The sequence below is a fragment of the Astyanax mexicanus genome, chromosome 1 (assembly GCF_023375975.1).
Source record: "Astyanax mexicanus isolate ESR-SI-001 chromosome 1, AstMex3_surface, whole genome shotgun sequence".
Taxonomy (NCBI): Eukaryota; Metazoa; Chordata; class Actinopteri; order Characiformes; family Acestrorhamphidae; genus Astyanax; species Astyanax mexicanus.
In genome coordinates this window covers 116,304,528-116,317,551 of record NC_064408.1, presented here as the reverse complement: position 1 = coordinate 116,317,551, position 13,024 = coordinate 116,304,528, and the positions used below count along the sequence as shown (strand labels likewise).

Here is a 13,024-nt window from a genome sequence, read left to right as displayed (position 1 = left end):
GTTCAAAGATGGAGATTAAGGCCTGGACCGTTAAACCATGAGGAGAGCAGAAGAGCTGCAAGTTCACAGAGAATACCTGATTGAGAACAGTCTGCAGAGCTGCTGGAGAATTTTCACACAGGTATCTGAGTTGGGGGGAGTGCGGTGTGTTTGAAAGGTTGGGGCTTAGCCTGAGGCGTAGAGCTTTACACACAGTGTTTACCTCAACTTGACTTATTACATAACTACATAGTCTTGTCAGTCTTGATTCAAAATGCTGGAATAAAAGCTGGTGTAGAAAAAGCATTGCAAGTATTGTATCAAAACCTACAGTGGCTCTATATCGATTTGACTGTTTCGAAGCTAAATGCTAAATATCATGCCCACTGCCCACACAGTCACTCAGGTTTGTGGAGGGTGGAGTGGGCGGATGCTGGTGTTTCAGGATGCCTCCGTGTCTATGTTACCTTCTGGCTCTCTGCCTTTAGTTATAATCAGTGTTGTGCCAGTTCACAGCTTTTCTGAACTAGTTTAAGTTCAGTTCATACATGCTCAAAGTGAACAGTTCACGTTCAAAAATCACAATTTTAATTCTGAACTAGTTCAAAGTTCAGTTCATTTTACTTTTTTGGTGAGATATTCAAATAAATACTTTTTTTCACACTACAAGCTAGAAATCACTATACGTTCTTTGAAACTGCTCATTGTACACATTTGCTCGTGACACTGCAATTGTGGGTTTCTTACCAGGTGATGAAAATGTTCATAAGGAGAATCGGTGTCTGTCTCCGTGCATCACTTCCACTAGCATTTTTTTTTTAATTGCAGCGCTTTCTCTCACTCCCGTCATTGGTCGCTCTCTCTCTCTCTCTCTCTCTCTCTCTTTCTGTATCTCTCTCTCTATCTCTCTCTCTCGCCCTCGCCCTCCATGCTCTCGCCGCCGGTCTCTCGCTCTCTCTCTCTCGCCCTCACGCTCCGTGCTCTCGTCGTTGGTCTCTCTCTCTCTCTCTCTCACCCTCACGCTCCGCACTCTCGTCGTTGGTCTCTCTCTCTCTCTCACCCTCACGCTCCACGCTCTCGTCGTTGGTCTCTCTCTCTCTCTCTCTCTCTCACCCTCACGCTCCGCACTCTCGTCGTTGGTCTCTCTCTCTCTCTCACCCTCACGCTCCGCACTCTCGTCGTTGGTCTCTCTTTCTCTCTCTCTCTCTCTCTCTCACCCTCACGCTCCGCACTCTCGTCGTTGGTCTCTCTTTCTCTCTCTCTCTCTCTCTCGCCCTCACGCTCCGTGCTCTCGTCGTCGGTCTCTCTCTCTCTCTCTCTCTCTCTCTCTCTCTCTCTCTCGCCCTCACGCTCACGCTAGCTAGCAAATGCATTCCGGCATTATGAATGTAATAAGTAACTATCTTGACTGAACTACAGCCATAATCCACAAATTTAATATGTAATGTTTTTAATATTTAACTTTTTTTTAATATTTAATAAAAATTAAAACATTTAATTTGAAAGGAAACTATTATGTGTTTGTATATAAAGTGTGTCAATTAAATGACTTTTGAATGCATTTACATTAAATGCACTTGGTGTGTATACTCTTCATAGGGCTGTATGGTCTCATTATGTAACATTTATCATAGTACTATTAATAAACTAAAAGTGTCGGTATTTGTATTGGTATCGGTAATTTTATATCAGTTTTATATCGTATCGGATCGGAGCTAAAAAAAAAGTGTATTGTCCCATCACTAATAAAAGTATTAATTTAATTATATAAATGCATGTTTTATAGCTTTAATTTAATTTTTATAACTTTTTTAGTACCTTATTTGCTTCATCTTCTTTTCTTTCTCTCTGATGAATTTTCTTCTGTCACCTGTCCGGCCAGACTGGTGGAAGTTTCTAGACGCCAGGTTTCCCTCTCACCTTTCCACTATGTCCAGTTTATTCCGCCTGCCACGGACAAGTTGCTCATCCTCCACTACCAATTACATCAAAGTTTATATGACTTAATGACTTTGCCATTAGATATGGTCCAGGAATTATTTAATCAGGGTTTTTAAAGCTCACCCATTCAATAAATATTAATTATAACCATTTATTAACATTTTTGTTTAAACTAATTTTGCATGCTTTCTGTAAATCCTATAAACTTTATTTCACTTCTTAAATATCACTGTGTTCATATGCTATATGATATATTTAACTGAAAATATGATATATTTAACTGAAATTGCTGATCCAAACTATAAAGAGTCAGAGGCAGGATGCAAATGCAAGTCTGTCCTTTTATAAGTGGACAATACAAAACAGAAAGACTAAGAACAAAAACTGGGACAAAGAAACAAGACTGAGACTAAAAAGAACAAAGACTATAAAACAAATAAAGTACCAACAAGGTTTATCAAACAAAAAAAGCAAAAATAAACAAAGAAACAAACAAACTAAAGAAACCAAAACAGATAAAACACATAATAAGGCAGAACTGAGGCTTAAATCACATGATAAAGTAGAGTAGAACAAGACACAGACAAGGGACACCTGGAAAAGTAATGAGTGGGCGGGGTTACAAATGAGACAGGCGGGGCTAAGGCAGAGACAAGACCAAAACAAAACAGAGCCATGTGCTCAAGGAGCAAATAGGGAAGATAACAAAACAAGAGGGAAAAAAAGGACAGGAGCAGGAAGGACCAAAAAAAAAAAAAAAAAAAAAAAGGGAAAAACACAAGACAGACACATGCTAAGCTATGACACAAACAATCAATGATTTATAACATTTATAACATTAAAAAAATCATGAAAATTATCAGTAGGTGCATTGACAAATATATAGGCACAATGTTGCAAATACAAACCTATTAAACCAACCAGTAAAAGCTTATGTAAAAGCTTATTTGCTTGCATTTGAGTTTGCTGATGCTAATTTCCTCATACGGACAAGAGCGTTCTCCTGGGTTTTCTAAGTAAACCACTGACTCCAGAACATCAACAGCCTTTTAGCTAAAAAACAGTGAGTCACTTTCAACGATTCAGAGCGTGAGGTAGCGTAGCATGCAGTTTAACTAATGATAACAGTGTGATGCAGTAGCTAGAAGCAAAGTTTATAACTCTGGAGTTCTGCAAACGGTGAAATTCATCAAAAGCCAACAAAAATCACTAAAATAAACGCTCGTCTGAGCTCAAGGCTAGCATGAATAAAAAGCTCACGGCTAACTCTTCATCTCGCTGACTGTGCACACACAGAAAAATGCTAAACATCTCTGTAAATTAGATTCTTTAAGCAGAATAACACTGACATGATGTGATGGCTGACATTTCACACACAGATGCTACAGCTGCCCAGTAGCTCAGAATCTTCTCCCTGAAGGAAAAGCTAGCTCTGCTCTGGTCAAATTGCTGAAGCCCTTCACCTGCCCGGCCGGACTCTCAGCCAGGTGTTGAGGCAGGATAGCGCTTGGCCAGTCATTCGCTTGGCCTCAAACAGCCTCCGCTAGCGCTAACTCATTCCAGAGTATGAGATGCAGAAGCATGGCCCAGCATGCTGTGGGAGCCTAAAGCCTGATTATGCAGTGCAAGCTGCAAGCTCAGGATCTTCACGCTCGGCCCAGGCTGCAGGCTCTGCTGAGAAACCAGAGACTGAAGCGCTGAGACTGAAAATAGCAGTGTTTACGTAACGCCTGTGTGACACCCTTAAAAGTGTAGTCACATTTAAGTGATTATTTATTTTATATATTATATATTAATATTATTTGCATCTGTATATATAATCTTTTCTGCTTTAAATGGGTTTATTGTATTGTATTGTGAATCATCCAGTCCAGTAGAGGGAGCAGTGCTAGGGGGCGGGCGCTATACAGAGGCTTAGGTGGGCATCAGTAGATTATTCTCAGATGAATCTGAGACCTAGAACTGAAAACACTGTCTCACCGTGTCTTCTCTGTATCCTGCATCCAGGTGGGGAAATATGTGAAACTGTGCAAGTATACATGTTTCTAAAGCACTATAATAGGGTTATTTGAGTGTGTATATGCTTTGGAAGGGTTACGGTGTGTAATATGAGCCGCTATGGTCCTGTGTGTTGGTGGACGCTCAGCATCGGGCAGCGTTAGCTCCCGCAGCCCACTAACTGCGCGCCTGGCCGGCGCTCTCGCTGTATTTCTCCGCCGTTAACATTAGCCACCGCTGCTCGCTAACCGCGCCTAGCCGGCGCCCCGCTGTTATTCCCCTCGCTCTGGCGTGAGATATACCCGCTCTTTAACCGTGTTCCAGTCCGTCGCTATCTCTCGTGTGTTTTCGCTGTAGTATTTACTATCTCCGCTCTGTAATAGTGTCCGTTTGTCGCTATTTTCTCGTGTAATTCTAATAGCATAAGCTACCGCGGCCTGCTAACTCTGCGCCTGGCCGACGCTATTGTTTCTATTACTCTGACGCTAGCATTAGCTACCGCGGCCTGCTAATTATACACCTGGCCGACGCTATTGTTCTCTATTTTCTTCCCGCTAACACTAGTTAACTCATTGGAGTAATTACGCGCCTTGCTGCCGCCATTTCGCGCCTGTATTAAGCGGCACCAGCCATTTTGACTCAGTAACACGCATTGTGTATGTTAAAAACACATAAATAATTGAGTTAATTAAAAATATGTATATATAAAACTAAACTAAGTCTCTGTAGGTGAAGTAAGTGTTTCTAAAGTGTCCAGTTTAATTCTACTCTCTATTAAAGAGCCTGTTTGGCTTTGTTAGGTGAAGCTAGAGCCTCTGCCAACCACAGCATGGGGTTTATTACAGTTGAATAAGCTACAGTTTTACATTTCTCTAATTAGTATTCCTGTTTTATTTAGTTATGTTCAGGTTTATTACTTTATTTTTTTTTCCAGAGCTGAATGTACCTTTTTGTTAGAGGTTTTATTATGTCTTAGCTGCACACATGCGCTAAATAATAATGCAGGTGTTACACCCCCCAGGCGTGGGTAGGTAGTAGCAGTTATGCGACCCTGGGGTTAGCAGGGCCTGGATAGAATCTGGATGCAGGATACAGAGAAGACACGGTGAGACAGTGTTTTCAGTTTCAGGTCTCAGATTCATCTCTTTTCTTTATTCAACAACATACACAAACCAAATCACTTTAGTCCTTTTTTTTCCCTCTTTCTTTAGCAGTTTCACGAACACATTGCATATTTCTGCACTCCTCATACAGATCACACAGAAAATACTTAACCTTCTTAGTTACCTTGATCAGCAAACCTCCTCAACACTGTTACTACAATATATATATATATATATATATATATATATATATATATATATATATATATATATATATATATATATATATATATATATATATTGTAGTAACAGTGTTATAAGAATATATAAAAAATATTACTTCATATTAATATATTTATATACGCATACATATACCAATACTCACACATTCTACATTAACACCCTTCATTACACAGATATTAATTAACAAAATTCCATTAACTTGTACTAAGCACACTTTAACTCCATGTTAGTGCTTTTAATATCTTATTTTAAGTTGAGTTTTTTTAAGTTTTTGAATCAGTTTCTCTGATTTTGCTATTCATAGGTATATGTTTAAGTAAAATAAACACTGTTGTTTTATTCTATAAACTACAGACAACATTTTTCCCAAATTCCAAATAAAAATAGTCATTTAGAGCATTTATTTGCAGAAAATGAGAAATGGCTGAAATAATGCAAAGAAAACAAGTTCATATTCATAAAGTTTTAAGAGTTCAGAAATCAATATTTGGTGGAATAACCCTGGTTTTTAATCACAGTTTTCATGCATCTTGGCATCATGTTCTCCTCCACCAGTCTTACACACTGCTTTTGGATAACTTTACTCCTGGTGCAAAGATTCAAGTAGTTCAGTTTGGTTTGATGGCTTGTGATCATCCATCTTCCTCTTGATTATATTCTAGAGGTTTTCAATTTGGTAAAATTGAAGAAACTCATCATTTTTAAGTGGTCTCTTATTTTTTTCCCAAGCTGTATATATAGGAAAAAAAAATAGGGATGTCAACGTTAAAGCGCTAATGCATGCAATAAATTTGGAATCAGCAATGTGTAAATTTGTTTTATGCAATTAATTACTCCACAAGTTTGACCCTAACTACCACTGCAATCTGCCCTGCCCCCACCAGATGCAAATTTGTTTTCTGGAGCAGTTCTCAAACATACTTCCTTTTTAATTGAGCTAAACTGCTGATAAGGTGCAGTTTAATCTGATATATTAGATACCAGATAATATCTGCTATGAACAAACACTATACTATATACTTTTATTTACATATTTACTATAAGTCAGTAAGCAAAACTGCCACTTCTAAGGCTCACTAGAGCCATCTGCCAAATAACTCACGGTTTACAAGTTACTACCTTTGTGATAGCACCAAGCTAAGCAAACATTAAGAAAGAGATGCAATTACCATAGTAACAATGCTAAGTGAGGAAGTGAGGTGACCTAGTAGCAATGCAATGACATGGTGCTGATGCTAACAACACAGCATTATCCAAATAATAATAATTTTACCTCTCATCACTGAAACTTGGTGGGAAAAACAGTCCTTGTGCATGAGTTTGTTGGTCGCTTACTTAGCAAGTCAGTAAGCAAAACTGCCACTAGATTATCTGCCAAAAAACTCATGGTTTACAAGTTACTAATATTCCGATAGCACCAAGCTAAGTTAACATTAACAAGGAAAATAATGGACAAAGCTAATGTTAAGAAAGAGATGCTAATACCACAGTAGTGATGCTTAGAGTGGCAGGGGAATGACCTAGTAGTGACACTAATGGAATGTTGGTGATGCTAACAACACAAAATTAGCCAAACTAGTGACTAGATAACTCATGGTTTACAGGTTACTAACATTGCAAAAGTACGTGGCAAAGCAAACACTAAGAAAGAGATGACAATACCACAGTTGTGATGCTGAGAGAGGCTGGGTCTTTTACTTAGCAAGTCATTTAGTGATTCTAAGGTCCGCTAAGTAATCTGCCAAAAACAAAACAAAAAAAATAATCATGTGCTGGAATGAAAACTATGCTTCCAGTAGCATAATTTCTCTTTACTCACAAGCACAAAACATTCACAGACCTAAAATTCATGGTTTGCAACTAACTAATGTTGTGATAGCCCCGAGCTAAGCTAACAGCAAAAAAGAGATGCTACCACCATAGTAACGATGCTGAGTGAGGAAGTGATACAACCTAGTAGTGACGCTAATGGAATGGTGGTGATGTTTATAACACAACATTATCCTGATATGATAATGATAATGTTACCACTTGTGACTGAAACTAGGTGGAAAATATCAGTTGTTGTGTATGTGTCTGTTAGACATGTACTTAGCAAGTCAGTAAGCAAAACTGCCTCTTTTAAGGCCCACTAAGTTATCTGCAAAAAAAAACTCATGGTTTACAAGTTACTAACATTGCAAAAGTACTGGACAAAGCTAACGTTATGAAACAGATGCTTAAACCTCAATAGTGATGCTGAGAGAGGCAGGGACATTTACTTAGCAAGTAATTTACTGATTCTAAGGTCCCCTAGGTACCAAAAACAAAAAACAAAACAAAAAAATGTATGTACTGGAATAAAACTATGCTTTCAGTAACATAATTTCTCTTTACTTACAAGCATAAAACATTCACATACCTAAAAAGTACTAATGTTGTGATAGCGCTGAGCTAAGCTAACAGCAAGAAATAGATGCTATCACCATAGTAACAATGCTGAGTGAGGAAGTGAGACAACCTAATAGTGACGCTAATGGAATGGTGGTGATGTTTATAACACAATATTATCCAAACTAATGATTATGTTGCCTCTCTCTGCATGTGTTTGTTAGTCAAAAAACTGCCACTTCTAAAGCCCATTAGGTGATCTGTCACAAAAACTCAATAGCTTGGATGAAAATAATGCTTCCAGTAACATTCACAGACCCAAACAATCGTTTGCGGTACACCCACTAACCTCTAGACATAAATAATCAATCATCCTCTGAATATTGACTGGGCTGGGCGAAGCTGGACTCAGAGACTGGCAGAGAGGACACTCAGACCTGCTGGAGCACTGCAGATATAAGCTCCCTGAGTTCACCCACTTGAATGAAAGCAATAGAACTATCTGGAAAAATAGCTATCCTGTTTCAAGGGTCAGCAGCATCAATAGCTTCGCTGAGATACAATTTGCCAGGCCAGTCCGAGCTCAGCGCCGAGACATACATCTTTATGAGGTCCCGCGCGATGGCTTTAATAGAAAAATCCAAAAAGCAATTACTGTAAGTGGCGCCTGATGAGCGGGGAGGGCTTCCCAGCATGCCTGCCTGATTCTCTGCTCTCGGCCAATAGGATCGACCTGGTTATTAGGCATGGGGACAGGGGTGGATGGGACGAAATTTACGGGAAGAGCCTCTACGAATGGAGCTGGAGCCTATAGAGAGATTGCCCAATTTATATACTGTATTACCAAAGCTCAACTTTCTCCTCCTCCAGTCTTTCTGGAAGGGTTAGTGCAGTCAGAGTCTGTAGGGTCCGAGGGGTCTTTAGATAATCAACTGGGCAGATATAAACCGAGCCGGGTGGTGGGGGTGGGAGTTCTGATGGGAGTTCTGGAGCAATAAGCCTTTAGATTTGTCTATCATTTATCACCAGGAATGACCTGAAACAAGCTTTCAGCTCTGCATATACTTTACATTGCACACTGCAGTCTTAGTTCTGATCTACAGGTGCATTTAAAAAAATGTAATATCATTAAGAAAGTGATCTATTTTAGGCGTCTATTTATTTTATTGTTGATGATTATTGCTTACAGCTAATGAAACCTTAAAATCAGTATCTCAGAAAATTAGAATTATTGTATACTGTAAGACCAATTGGTACTTTAGGCAGTGTGTGCAGTGTTGCAAGTCCTGCTGGAAAATAAAATCCCGCATCAACATAAAAGTTCCAGGAAAACACTGCACTGACTTTAGACTTGATTATAAAACACAGTGGATCAACACCAGCAGATGACCTGTCTCTCCAAACCATCACTGATCATCAGTAAATTTATTTGGAATTTGGGAGAAATGTTGTCTGTAGTTTATAGAATAAAACAACAATGTTCATTTTACTAAAATATACAACTATAAATAGCAAAATCAGAGAAACTGATTCAGAAACTGAAGTGGTCTTTATTTTTTTTTCTAGAGCTGTATATATCAGAATTACGCTTTAAAAAAGCGCATTTTGTTCATATAAAATTATATATACCGTATTTTTCGGGCTATAAGGCGCACTTAAAATACTTATTTTTTCCCAAAAATCGTCATTGCGCCTTATAATGCAGTGCGCCTTGTGTATGGATTTTGCTTGTGTTTACTGACCTCGATTTTTATGTGGTACACGGCGCTCTGTTGTGCAGAATTCCTCACCCACGCCAGAAAAAGATCCCCCTCTTGGGCTAGCGCGCGGTTACCTTTGACTGCCGTACTGCCTCTCGGCTGTGGCTCAGGGTAGCTAGTTTCCACTGTAGCTCCGTGGCCAGAACAAGGTGCCGGTAAACTTTCCTTTCCACCCGTTCTGGGGTAATAGCACAAACTGTTTCTTTTTAGCGCCCACTTCTAAGTAAAGTTAACCTCTTAACACGCGCTGGCCCACCGGCGGGCCAGAAATATTTAATATTTCATAACTGGCTGTGTTTCTGAATAGTTATGAACAGTTACAGGTTCAATATAGACATCCAATATACCATTTTAAAGCTTAGAATCTCTGCTTTTGAGCTATTTAGCCTATTTAGCGGAATATCCTTTCAGAAAATAAACATTTAGGGCGAAATATGCCTTGGTTATGATTTTAATAATTCATAACTCTCATATTTGCGTTTATCGTTCGTCCATATTTCATCGAATGCGGTCATGTCATACACCATTCGAACCGTCTGGCTCTCCGGATTCCAGAACTGTGCTTTTACTGTAGGATGTATGTTTCATGAATTAGAGCAGCGTCAGAGCGCATGTTTCCAGTAATAAAAGGCTCTCCTTTTGTCCTGGGGTAACCTCCGGTCACTGCCGCCACCCCCCGAACACACACCCGCGCTCAGCCACAGGTCCTACCTTCAAAACGCGTCCAGACTAAAGAGAATCCATCAATCCAGTCTCCTGTAATCCACAGTTATATCCAAACAGCGCTGGAAATCACTTCATCCAGAAATGAAACTTATCCAATCTTTATCTCTGTTTTAAAACCGTTTTATTCACCGAATTCGGCACAACACGCTATTATAGTCAGAAGCCTCGCGGAGTAATGCGGTACTTGCTGTGCTTCAACATAATATTATGGTCTGTCGGAGCGTTGCGGCTACCGTTGTCAGGAGCCTCGCGGAGTAATACGTACTTGCTGTGCTTCAACATAATATTATGGTCTGTCGGACCGTTGCGGCTACCGTTGTCAGGAGCGTCGCGGAGTAATACGTACTTGCTGTGCTTCAACATAATATTATGGTCTGTCGGAGCGTTGCGGCTACCGTTGTCAGGAGCGTCGCGGAGTAATACGTACTTGCTGTGCTTGTTGATTTATTGCTCAGAGATGTTGTTATTTTTCACAGATATTGTGAAGGATTTATTGCTCAGAGTTATTGTTACTGATATAAATAAAGTTTCATTTAGTGCGCCTTATAATCCAGTGCGCCTTGTGTATGGACTAACACTAAAAATAGACCGTTCACTCATCGTGCGCCTTATAATACGGTGCGCCTTATAGTCCGAAAAATACGGTATATATATATATTTTTTTTTTATATTTTTTTTTATTGTATCACCCGGGCCTTTTTCTGACCAGCTGTCTATAAGTGTTAACTCACAGCAGCTTCCTCTGTGCAGTGCGTACGTGCCCCCTGGACCAAACTCCCCCCACTGCCAGAGCTCTGACCCCTACAGAGCTGTGATGCTGCTGACCCCTACAGCTATGTCCAGACAGGAGGCAGCCTCGACATCATTGGTCTTTAGATCCACGCCCCCCTGCTGTCTGTCATTGGCCGGCTCATCACAGTGCTGACCTCGTTCTTTCACCCTCACAGCTATCCTCACCCTGTCAGACCGCTGACCCCGGGGCAACTTCTCACTGTATGATTCCACAGAGAGTCAAGCATGGAATTATTATCATCATTATATGGATTCATTTCTCACTCCAAACATTTTCATATATAGGTCTGTATTGGTGGAACTAGAGACCTCTTCAGTTTCTGAATCAGTTTGTCTGATTTTGCTATTTATAGGTTTATTTTTGAGTAAAATGAATTGTGGTTATATTCTATAAACTACAGACCACATTTCTCCCAAATTCCAAATAAAAATATTGTCATTTAGAGAATTTATTTACAGAAAATGAGAAATAGCTGAAACAACAAAAAAGATGCAGAGCTTTCAGACCTCAAATAATAGACCTTAAACCCTAGACTATAGGGCACACTGGGTTATAAGGTGCACTATCAATGAAATCAAAACCTCATCCCAACTGTGAAACATCATGGTTTGGGGCTGCTTTGCTGCCTCAGGGTCTGGACGGAGTTCCGTCATCAACGGAAAAATGAATTGCCAAGTTTACCAAGACATTTTGCAGGAAAACTTAAGATCATCTGTTCACCAACTGAAGCTCAACAGAGGATGGATGATGCAACAGGACAACGACCCAAAACATAGAAGTAAATCAACAACCGAATGAACAACTTCAACAGAAGAAAATACGCCTTCTGGAGTGGCCCGATCACAGTTAGTGAAGAAGAGGAATGATCCAAAATTCCTCCTGACTGTTCTTGCAGGTCTGATCTGCAACTACAGGAAACGTTTAGTTTGGTTGAGGTTTTTGCTGCCAAAGGAGAATCAACCAGTTATTAAATTCAAAGGTTTACATACTCTTTCCACCATCACTGTGAATGTTAACATGTTGTGTTCAATAAATCCATGCAAACATATATTTTTTGTGTGGTATTAGTTTAATCAGACTGTGTTTGTCTAGTGTTGTGACTTAGATGAAGATCAGAACACATTTAATGATTAATTTATGCAAAAATCCAAGTAATACCAAAGAATTCATATATTTTTCTTGCAACTGTAAATCCATAGTGCCTAATACAAAGCCCTGTAAACGCTCAAAAGTTTCTGCTTTATGATTACAACTGAGTAATAATTCTGAAGGGATTAATGATAGGGCTGAAGGGATTAATTTTAATAGCTGTGTTTCACATCATAAGAGCAAAGACAAGAAATGCATTGTCTAACATAATGGCTGAGAGGATGTCCATTAATCATCTGCAGCTGCTTCTGCCTGTATACAGTCTAATTTAACCACCATGTGAGATAAAGGTACACAGTTTTACAATCTGTCAGTCCTGCTGCCTTCTGTCGGTTTTGTTGCTTTAGATACGCAAAAACTAATTTATAATTTTACTTTATTATGACATTTAAAACTTGATGGCAGCAATCTATCTTAAAAAAAGATTAACTGGGCAACTGAATGCTGAAGTTTGTAGCTAACTTGCATACTTGGGTATACAAAAAGCAAGATAGACACTTAGTGTCTCTCAGAGGTAAAGATGGCCAGGAGGTTCACCAATCTTCTAAAAAAAAATTGTGAAGACTTTGCATATCCCACCAACTACAGCCCACAATATCATCAACAAATTCAGAGAAAATCAAGAGGAATCCCTATATGTAATGGAGAAGGGTCAGTATTGGACGCTGGTGATCTTCAGACCCTCAGGTGGCGCTTATGAATATATCTGTGCAGATGGGAGTGGTGGTTTTGAAGTGCAAGGTGTACTTTTCCCATCGTTACGATAGCAAAGACACACTGACGCCCTAAGTCGTTATTGATACAGTGGCGTGAAAAGATACAGATTATCAAACAAACTTTTTAAATGATCTTTTTATTTATTAAGGGAAAGAACTGTCCAAACAATCTAGCCCTTTGTGAAAAAAAAGGTGTTTGATAATCCAAAAAAATATCGGTATGACAAAAAAAAGCAAAAACTAAAG

The 13,024-nt window shown here is 39.3% G+C and overlaps 1 protein-coding gene across 1 annotated transcript in view; it reads right to left on the bottom strand.

Annotated features, from left to right (window-relative positions):
- LOC103026784 (thrombospondin type-1 domain-containing protein 7A) overlaps positions 1–13,024 on the bottom strand; it is a 285,301-nt gene that overhangs the window by 42,548 nt on the left and 229,729 nt on the right. The gene's annotated exons all lie outside the window — the stretch shown is intronic.